This window comes from Chrysochloris asiatica, unplaced genomic scaffold (assembly GCF_000296735.1).
Source record: "Chrysochloris asiatica unplaced genomic scaffold, ChrAsi1.0 scaffold00015, whole genome shotgun sequence".
Taxonomy (NCBI): Eukaryota; Metazoa; Chordata; class Mammalia; order Afrosoricida; family Chrysochloridae; genus Chrysochloris; species Chrysochloris asiatica.
The window spans coordinates 3665515-3675686 of NW_006408533.1; the positions used below are offsets into that span (position 1 = coordinate 3665515).

Sequence of the window (10172 nt, forward strand, 5' to 3'; positions counted from 1 at the left end):
AACAGAATGGAAACGACTCAGTAGAGATTCTACCTTCCCCCATACCCTCTGGATCTAGGTTCCCTCTTGAAAGGTTGTAAGCCAGTCACTTCTTGCTTTTGTAGCCCCCGCATTTTGGGTAGCCAATGTTGTGACCATTTTTAATAAGATGGAATGGGAAGAGAGAACAACACAGAGAAGGCTGAACACTTTTGTAAAATAAGCAGTAATGTTACCCTTTCGAGCCAAGCAGCCTTTTGGAATTTCTGTTCTTATGTTTCTCTGAATGTGAAATTGGCCAGAATATCTGAGGAAACAACAGGCTTATTGTGCGCCAATACAATGACCATAAAGAATGTGAGTACTTTTTGGAAATGCTGATACTTCCTATATCTTCATCTGGGGTATATCAAGTTCTTTCACATCACAAAGCATTGTTGTTGTTAAGTGCTGTCCAGTCAATTCCAACTCAAAGCAGCCCTGTATAGGGTTTCTGAGGAGCAGTTGGTGGATTTGAACTGCCGAAGTTGTAGTTTGCAGCCCAGGGCTTATTTTATCACACAAAGAAGTCTGACTGCCTCTTAAGTCTATATACAGATTCCTCATGAGCACAATCAAGTGTTCTGGATTATCCTTTCTTCACAATGTTATCCATAGCTTGTCTTGATCCACACATTCAAAAGCCTTTGCATAGCCAATAAAGCATGGGTAAACATACTTCTGGTATTTTCTGCTTTCAAACAAGATCCATCTGACATTAGCAATGATAGCCTCTTCTGAATCCAAATTTAATGTCAGGTAGTTCCCTGTCAATGGAACCGTATTTGAATTTTCTTCAGCAAAATTTTACTTGCATGTGAAATTAGTGATACTGTTTGATGATTTTTGCATTCCATTGGGTCATCTCTTTTTGAAATGAGAACAAATATGGCTCTCTTCCAATCAGTTGGCCAGGTGACTAACTGTCTTCCAAATATCTTGGCATAGATAAGCGAGCGCTTCCAAAGCTGCATCAGTTTGTTGAAAGATTTCAGTTTCTGTTATGTCAGTTCCTGTTGTTTGTTGTTATTAAATGCCATAGAGTCAGTTCCAACTCATAACAACCCTGTGTACAACAGAACAAAACAATGCCTGGTCCTGTGCCATCCTCACAATTGTTGCTACACTTGATCCCATTGTTGCTGCTATGGTGCCAATCCATCTATTTAGGGGTCTTCCTCTTTTTCATTGTCCCTCCACTTTACCAAGCCTGATGTTCTTCTCCAGGGACTGTTCTCGCCTGATAATATGTCCGAAGTATGAGAGACGAAGTCTGGCCATCTTGACTTCCAAGAAACATTCTGGTTGTAGTTCTTCCAACACAGATTTGTTTGTTCTTCTGGCAGGCCATGGTACCTTTAATATTCTTCTCCAGCATCATAACACAAATGCATAAATTCTCCTGTGGTCTTCCTTATTTATTGCCCAACTTTCACATATATACCAGGTTATTGAAAATACCATGGCTTGGGTCAGGTGTCAGTTCCTGGAGCCTTGTTTTTCACCAAAGTCTTCAGTGCAGCTTGGACTTCTTCCTTCAGTATCATCAATTCTTGATCATGTGCTGCCTTTTGAAATGGTTGAATACTGACTAGTTCTTTTTGGTACAGTGACTCTGTGTATTCCTTCCAACCTCTTTTGATCTTTACATGTCATTCAATATATTGCCCATAGAATCCTTCAGTATTGTAAGTTGAGGCTTGGAGTTTCTCTTCAGTTTATTTCAGTTTGAGAAATGCTGATTGTGTTTTTCCCTTTTGGTTTTCTAACTCCAAGTTTTTGTACATTTCATTATAATATTTGACTTTGTCTTCTCAAGGTGCCCTTTGAAATTTTCTGTTCCTCTCATTTACTTCCTCATTTCTTCCATTACCATTAGCTTCTCTATGCTCAAGAGCAAGTATCAGAGTCTCTTTTGATATCTATTTTGGTCTTTTCTTTCTTTCCTGTCTTTTTAATGACTTTATGCTTTCTTTCTGTATGATGTTCTTGAAGTCATCCCACAAGTCTTCTGGGCTTCTATCACTAGTGTCTACTGCATCAAATCTGTTCTCGAGATGGTCTGTAAATTCAGGTGGGATATATTCAAGGTCATATTTTGGTTCTCATGATCTAGTTTTAATTTTCTCCAGCTTCAACCTGAACTTCTATATGAAAAATTGATGGTCTATTCCAGTCTGCCCCTGGCCTTGTTTTGGCTGATGATGCTGAGCTTTTCCACCATTTCTTACAACAAATGTAGTCAATGTGATTTCTGTTTATTCCATCTGCTGAAGTCCATGAGTGTAGTCAACTTCTATGCTGTTTTAAAAAGTTATTTCCAATGAAAAAGTCATTGCAAAATTCTTTATTTCCAATTTAAAAGTCATTGCAAAATGATCTCCAGTATCGTTAATATCACCAAGATCATGTTTTCTAATTGTTGATGCTCTTTGTCTCTAACTTTTGCATTCCAACCATCAGCAATTATCAATGCATCTTGATTGCATGTTGGATCATTCTCAAGCTGAAGAAGTTGGTAGAATTCATCAATTTCATCCTCACTGGCTATAATGATTGGCTCATAGTTTGATTAATAATAGACTAACTGGTCTTTCTTGTGTTGTTGTTAAATGCCATTGAGTCAGTTCCAACCTATAGCGACCCTATATAGGGTTTCCAAGGAACAGCTGGTGAACTTGAACCACCACACCAACCTTGTAGTCCAAACTGACCTTGCTGTCCAGTGCATTAACCTGCAAGTCCAGGACTCCAGGTCTTTCTTGTAAGCATATGGATATCATACTATCACAAACAGCATTGTGCTTTAAGATTAATCTTGATATATTCTTTTGACGGAGTCCTGGTGTGGTACTATGGGTAAATGTGCTGGACTTCCAAGTCACTTGAACCACAAAGTCAGAAGTCGAAGCTAACCAGCCACTCCTTGGAAACCCTGCACAGAGTTGCTATGGGTTGGAACTGACTCAATGGCACTTAACAACAACAACAACAACAACAACATTCTTTTGATGATTAATTCTATGCCATTCATCTTGGATTAGTTGTTCCCAGCATAGTAAATCATATGATTGTCCAATTCAAAATAGCAATATCAGTCCATTTCAGCTCACAAATGCCTAGGACACTGATCTTTTTGTGTCCCATTTCATTTTTGACACCTTACAGTTTTCCCAGATTTATATTATGGGCAATCGATGTTCCAATATTAATGGATATTTGCAGTTGTGTCTTCTCATTCTGAGTTGTGCCTCATCGGCAAGTAAAGATCCCAATAGCTCAGCATTTCTCAAGCTGAGGGAACTGAATAAAAAATTGTAATGTTGAAGGATTCTATGGGCAAAATATTGAATGGTGCAGAAAGCATCAAAAGAAGATTGAAGGCCTTTTTTTCGCAATGGGTTTGCCACCAGAATACAGGTGTTGGTGAAAACTATCACAAAACCTAAGCCAAAATGGGAAAGGAAAAGACCCGTATCAACATCGTCATTATTGGGTACATCAACACTAGCAAATCAATTACTACTGGTCACCTGATCTACAAATGTGGTGGAATAGACAAAAGAACCATCAAAAATTTTGAGAAGGAAGCTGCTGAGATCGGGAAGGGCTCCTTCAAGTATGCCTGGGTCTTGGGTAAACTGAAAGCTGAACGTGAGCGAGGTATCACCATTGATACCTCCCTGTGGAAATCTGAGACCAGCAAGTACTATGTGACCATCACTGATGCCCCGGGAAACAGACACTTTATCAAAATCATGATGACAGGAACCTCACAGGCTGACTGTGCTGTCCTGATTGTTGCTACTGGTGTTGGAGAATTTGAAGCTGGTAACTCTAAGACTGGGCAGACCCGTGAGCATGCCCTTCTGGCTTACACACTGGGTGTGCAACAGCTAATTGTTGGTGTTAATAATATAGATTCTACTGAGCCACCCTACAGCCAGAAAAGAGATGAGGAAATTGTTAAGGAAGTCAGCTACTACATTAAGAAAATTGGCTACTACCCTGACACAGTAACATTTGTGCCAATTTCTGATTGGAAAGGTGACAATATGCTGGAGCCAAGTGCTAACGTGCCTTGGTTCAAGTGATGGAAAATGACCCGTAAGGATGGCAATGCCAGTGGAACCACATTGCTTGAAGCTCTGGGTTTCATCCTGCCACCAACTCGTCCAACTGACAAGCCCCTGCATCTGCTCTCCAGGATGTCTGCAAAATTGGTGGTATTGGCACTGTCCCTATGGGCAGAGTGGAGACTGGTGTTCTCAAACCAGGCATGGTGGTCACCTTTGCTCCCATCAGTGTTACCACTGAAGTAAAATCTGTTGAAATGCACCATGAGGCTTGGTGTGAAGCTCCGCCTGGGGACAATGTAGGCTTCAATGTAAAGAACATCTCTGTCAACGATGTTCACCGTGGCAATGTGGCTGGTGACAGCAAAAATGACCCATCAATGGAAGCAGCTGGCTTCACTACACAGGTGATTATCCTGAACCCTCCAGGCCAAATCACAAATATGCACCTGTGCTGGATTGTCACACAACTCACATTGCTTGCAAGTTTGCTGAGTTCAAGGAGAAGACTGATCACCGATCTGGTAAGAAGCTAGAAGACGGCCCCAAATTCTTGAAGTTTGTGATGTTGCCATTGTTGACATGGTTCCTGGCAAGCCTGTGGGTGTTGAGAGCTTCTCAGACGATCCACCTTTGGGTTATTTTGCCATTCATGACATGAGACAAACGGTTGCTGTGGGTGTCATCTAGGCAGTGGACAAAAAGGTCGCTGGAGCTGGCAAAGTCACCAAGTCTGCTCAGAAAGCTCAGAAGGCTAAGTGAATATTATCTTTAACACCTGCCACTCCAGTCTTAATCAGTGGTGGAAGAACGGTCTCAGAACTGGTTGTCTCAATTGACCATTGAAGTTTAATAGTAAAAGACTGGTTAATGATAACAATGCATCATAAAACCTTCAAAAGGAAAAGACTGTTATGTGGACCATTTGTTTATTTTTGTGTGTGGCAGTTTTAAGTTATTAGTTTTTAAAATCAGTACTTTTTAAATGGAAACAACTTGGCCAAAAATTTGTCACAGAATTTTGAGACCCATTAAAACAAAGTTTAACAGGGGGAAAAAAAAAAAAAAAGAATATTGAAGGAATACCCAGAGTCACTGTACCAAAAAGGAATGTTCGATGTTAACCGTTTCAAGAGGTAGCATATGGTCAACAGCCAATGATACTGAGGGGAAAAGTCCAAGGTTCACTGAAGGCATTGACAAAGAACACAGCACTGGGAATTGATGGAATATAAACTGAAATCATTCAACAAACTGAAAAAGCACTCACTCATCTCTGCCAAGAAATTTGGAAGACAACTACCTGACCATACTGACTGGAAGAGAGGTGACCCAGCAGAATGAGGAAACCATTGGACAGTGTCATTAATATCCCATGTAAGCAAAATTTTGTGGAAGATCATTTTTAAAATGGCTGCAACCATATATGGACAGAGAATTTCCAGAGGCTCAAGCCAGATTCAGAAATGGATGCAGAACAAGGGGTATCACTGCTGACATTAGATGGATCTTTGCTGAAAACAGAGAATATCAGAAAGAAGTATATCTGTTCTTTATTGATTATGCAAAAGCTTTCAATTGTGTGGATCATGACAAACTATGAACAACATCGCAGAGAATGAGTATTCCAGAAAACATGTGCTCAAGAGGAACCTGTACATAGACCAAGTGGCAGTTGTTCTAACAGAACAAGAGAACATTGAATGGTTTAAAATTAGGAAACGTGTGCACCAGGATTGTATTCTTTCACCATATTTACTCAATCTGTATGCTGAGCACATCATCTGAGAAGCTGGATTATATGAAGAAAAACGTGGCATCAGGATAGCAGGAAGACTCATTAACAACCTGTAATATGCAAATGATATAACCTTGCTTGCTGAATGCAAAGAGGACTTAAAATATTTGCTAATGAAGATCAAAGACCACAGCCTTCCATATGGGTTGCACCTCAATGTAAATAAAACAAAAATCTTCATCACTGGACCAATAAATGACATCCATATAAATGGAGAAATGCCTGAATTTGTCAAAGACTTCATTTTGCTCAGATTAACCATCAACACTCATGGAAGCAGCAGTCAAGAAATCAAACGGTGCATTGCATTAGGAAAACTTGCTGCACAAGACCTCTTTAAAGTGCTGAATAGCAGAGATGTCAGTTTTAGGACTAAGGTGCAACTGACACAAGCCATGATATTTTCAATAACTTCATACTCATGTGAAAGTTGGACAGTGAATAAGGAAAACAGTAGAAGAATTGATGCATTTGAATTATGGTGTTGGGGGAGAATATTGAAAGTACCATGGACTGCCAAAAGAAAAGCATTCTATGTTGGAAGAAGTATATCTAAAATGCTCCCTGGAAGCCAGATGGCCAAACTTCATCTCTCGTATTTCAGACATAGTGTCAGGAGGGATCAGTTCCTAGAGAAGGATATCATGTTTAGTAAAATGGAGGGTTGAAGAAAAAGAGGAAGACCCCCAACAAGATGGATTGACACAGTGGCAGCAATGATAGACTCAAATGCAGCAACTATTGTGAGATTGGTACAGGACTGGGCAGTGTTTCATTCTGTTGTACATAGGGTTTTATAGTTTGGTACTGACTCAATGGCACCTAACTACAACAACAAAGCTTTGCTCCATTCACATCAGACGGTCAGCTCTAATTTGAGGAGGCAGCTCTTTTTCAGTTATACTTTGAGTTTCTTCTAACCTGAGAGGCTCATTTTTTTGGCACTATATCTGACAATGTTCCATTGCTATTCCTAAGGTTTTCATCTTGTGGCACTATATTTGCACACGGTTTTTAGTGGCTAACCATTCAGAATTGGTCTGCTGCTCCTTCTTCCTAGTCTGTCTCTGTTGAAACTTGTCCACCATGAGTGACTCTTCTGGTATTTTAAATATCTGTGACTTGGTTTCCAGCATCACAGAAATATGCAAGCCACCACAGTATGACAAACTGACAGGTGAGTGGATATCACCTCTCGGTACCCTTTATTATAGGTATATTTATAGTCGTGCCATTCTTGACTAATGTCTCAAATAACATATGGAATGCAGTGAATACCTGTATATAACTGACTGCACATGTGGCCAATTTTTAGTCAATCAATTAGAGAAACACAAATCAATAAATCCACAGATTACTAAAAGGCCAGTTTTAACTAAGGGTTTCAATCCTCTTCCCATTTTATCTCTCATTAATGTAAAAATTAAAGAAAGGAGCAGGCTTGCATCTCCTCTCTCACTGTATTCCCAGTTTGCCTTGTCAATTCTCCTTATGAACATTGAAATTATCACCAGCAACAAGTATAGAAAGATAGAGAGGGTAAAGAGTGAATACCAACAGTTAGGTCAAAGGCATTGTAAGCAAGGATAACTCCCAATATTTTAGATAGTGGCATTAGATATCATGGAGAGAAGAAAACTCAACACTTCATTTTCTTCCCATGGTTCTGCTCTTTAAATAAGTGCACAAATGACCTAGAATCCTTTAGTCATCTTCCTGGCATATAGCTAAACAGATAAACAAAAAGACAAAAAGTAAATGAATAGACTTAAAGACAGATTGTCCTAAAGTATAACTGATGTTGCCTGAATGTTCCAATATTGTGACCATGGGTCATTATAGCACCTACTTCTTTCCTTTTAGCTTTACTAATTCATTTCCTCTTACCATAGAATCCCTCTTCAGGCATACTGATCTCTGACATTCCCAGCATCTATTCACCTGGGGCGAACAAATTGCTTTCCTGATTATAAATCTTGGTCCTACCATTACAAAACTAGAAACTGGTAGAGAAACATTAGCCTGTCAATGAGATGATAAGTATCCCATAGACCACGCTGGTGGACTATGTGGAACTTGTTCAGCTTCTTGAGGAGCTAAGATGATAGCAGACCTGTTCTGAGATTGGAGTTGCAAACCGCAAAGTACTGCAGAGTCTAACCAAAGCTCCAGGATACAAAAGGTTTTCCATGAGAAGCAAACCCATTCCATTTGTGGCTTTTGCTAGTTTTGCACTATCAAGAAATGTATTTTTAAAAATCCTTTTCTGCAAACCTAGCAAAAGCCACAAATTTGAAACCCTTAGTTTAGTTGCAAACATGATGCCCAACTCCAGTTAGGCTTTGTACTGCATTAGCTAATGTAATAGAACTTCCAAGAAGTTCCCAGGTCATCCTGTTTAGCCTCCACATTTCAAACACACTTTGATCTGAGACCTCAGCAAAACATTCACAGAGTGCTGGATGGTGATGTAATTGCTGAATTTCAACCTTAAAATATTTAAACGTTTCATTGCTTCCAACCTCACACTCCTAGTAAACCCTCATAAAAGTCATGGGTCTGACCTGACAGATGATTCCATCAATGCAGTAGAGGCAAGTTCATGTCACAGGAATAGGAAAGAATTCAGGTTCGAATCATTCACTCAGCTGTGAAATAGATAAAAAGGGACTCCTAGAAGGAAGTCAAAGAAGAAATCTTACATTTGGAAATAGCCGAAGGATGAGGGGGCAAGTTGTAAATTTAACTTATAAGAAAATCTGCAATAAGCCATATAGATCTATGGTTGTTGTTGTTGTTGTTATTATGTGTCATGGAGTCGGTTCCAACTCATAGCAACCCTGTACAGGGTTTCCGAGGCTGTAAATCTTTACAGGAACAGAAAGTCTCATCTTTCTCTTACGGAGCAGCTGGTAGTTTCGAACTGCTGACCTTGCGGTTCACAGCCCGATTCATAACCATTATGCTACCAGAGCTCCTTGGATCTATGGTAGTTGGCCCATTTTAGATCCTGAAATCTTCATGAGAATTGGTCCTTACTGTTGGTCTCCTACAGTCACTTTTGCTGTCTAAAAATAAGGTTCCATTAGGTTTTTCCCAAGACTCTTTCCCTTGCCTTCTTTTCCATGGAGATTGGTGCTGACATGTGGTTAAATTATAGCAACACAACACTCTGTAGCATTTGGGGTTGACTGATTTTGTTGGGTAAGTAGATCTCTTCCCATTTTCTTGTATATAATGCGTGAAATCTAAGTTGCATTCTTTGGTATGAAATGTTTAAGTATTATCATTTTTAATGGTATAACATAATCGAGGAATGTGTAAGAAACATCTGAGAATGTCCTGATATTTCCCTATTGACTGTTACTTGTCATACTATGATTTAAAAAAAAAAAAAAATTTAGAAAAAGTAATAGTAGAAGAATTTCTAAAATACCTCTTCTTTGTCTCCCTTCATACCATTAAGCTTTGAATTCGCAGAAGCAAAATGGCCTTAGATGATGAAGATACAGATTATGGACTGAGGGCTACATAATTAAACATGTAAGATATCAAGGTAAAGTACCAGAATACATAAAGAGGATAATTTCTTTAGTCAGCAAATGGGCAATAACAGGAAAAGAATTTTTGTCTTGGGATAGTGAGCAGTTGTATAAACATATGATGCAAAGGCTTTTTCAAATAGACATAACATTGCCATATGTTCCATCCAAAAACTGCAGAGGGACTTGGGAAAATCAGAATGATTTAAGATTGTCTATACACATCTCTGCCACCACTTGGTTAGCTGAGCCTAAGCAGCTAAAAGTAAGGAGTGCAGTTAAATAGGGACACATTGAGAGACCATAGTGTGCCCCAGAGGTTGTTGTGTTGAGATAAAGCCAGCCATCAAACATCACCGACAAACTGCTGCTTCCCTTAAGATATGATAGAGCATGTGCGCTACCTCCAGTCATTGAGTTCTACAAGGCTCATGGAATGCTCTTCTCCAGATTTTGGAAGAAACTGCTCAGCATGGCAATAGAGATCTAGACAGTGGGGAGCATATAGATCTGCCCCTCTTCAGTGCTTAGCTGTGAGAAAAAGACAATGCTGTCCAAGTGTCAAAAGAGCAGTAAAGTAAATAGATCCCTGGAGTCCTGGTGTACTGCTGTAGGATAAGCAATGGACTGCTAACCTCAAGATTGGTGGTTCAAACCCACCAGTGGCTCCTTAAAAGCCCTATATAGAATAGCGTAGTGGTTACAAGTTAGGCTGCTAATCTCTCGGTCAGCAGTTCA

The 10172-nt window shown here is 39.6% G+C and overlaps 1 pseudogene; it reads left to right on the forward strand.

The window, feature by feature from the left end:
- The first annotated feature begins 3473 nt into the window (after positions 1-3473).
- Positions 3474-4856, forward strand: LOC102837523 (annotated as a pseudogene).
- The last annotated feature ends 5316 nt before the right edge of the window (positions 4857-10172 follow it).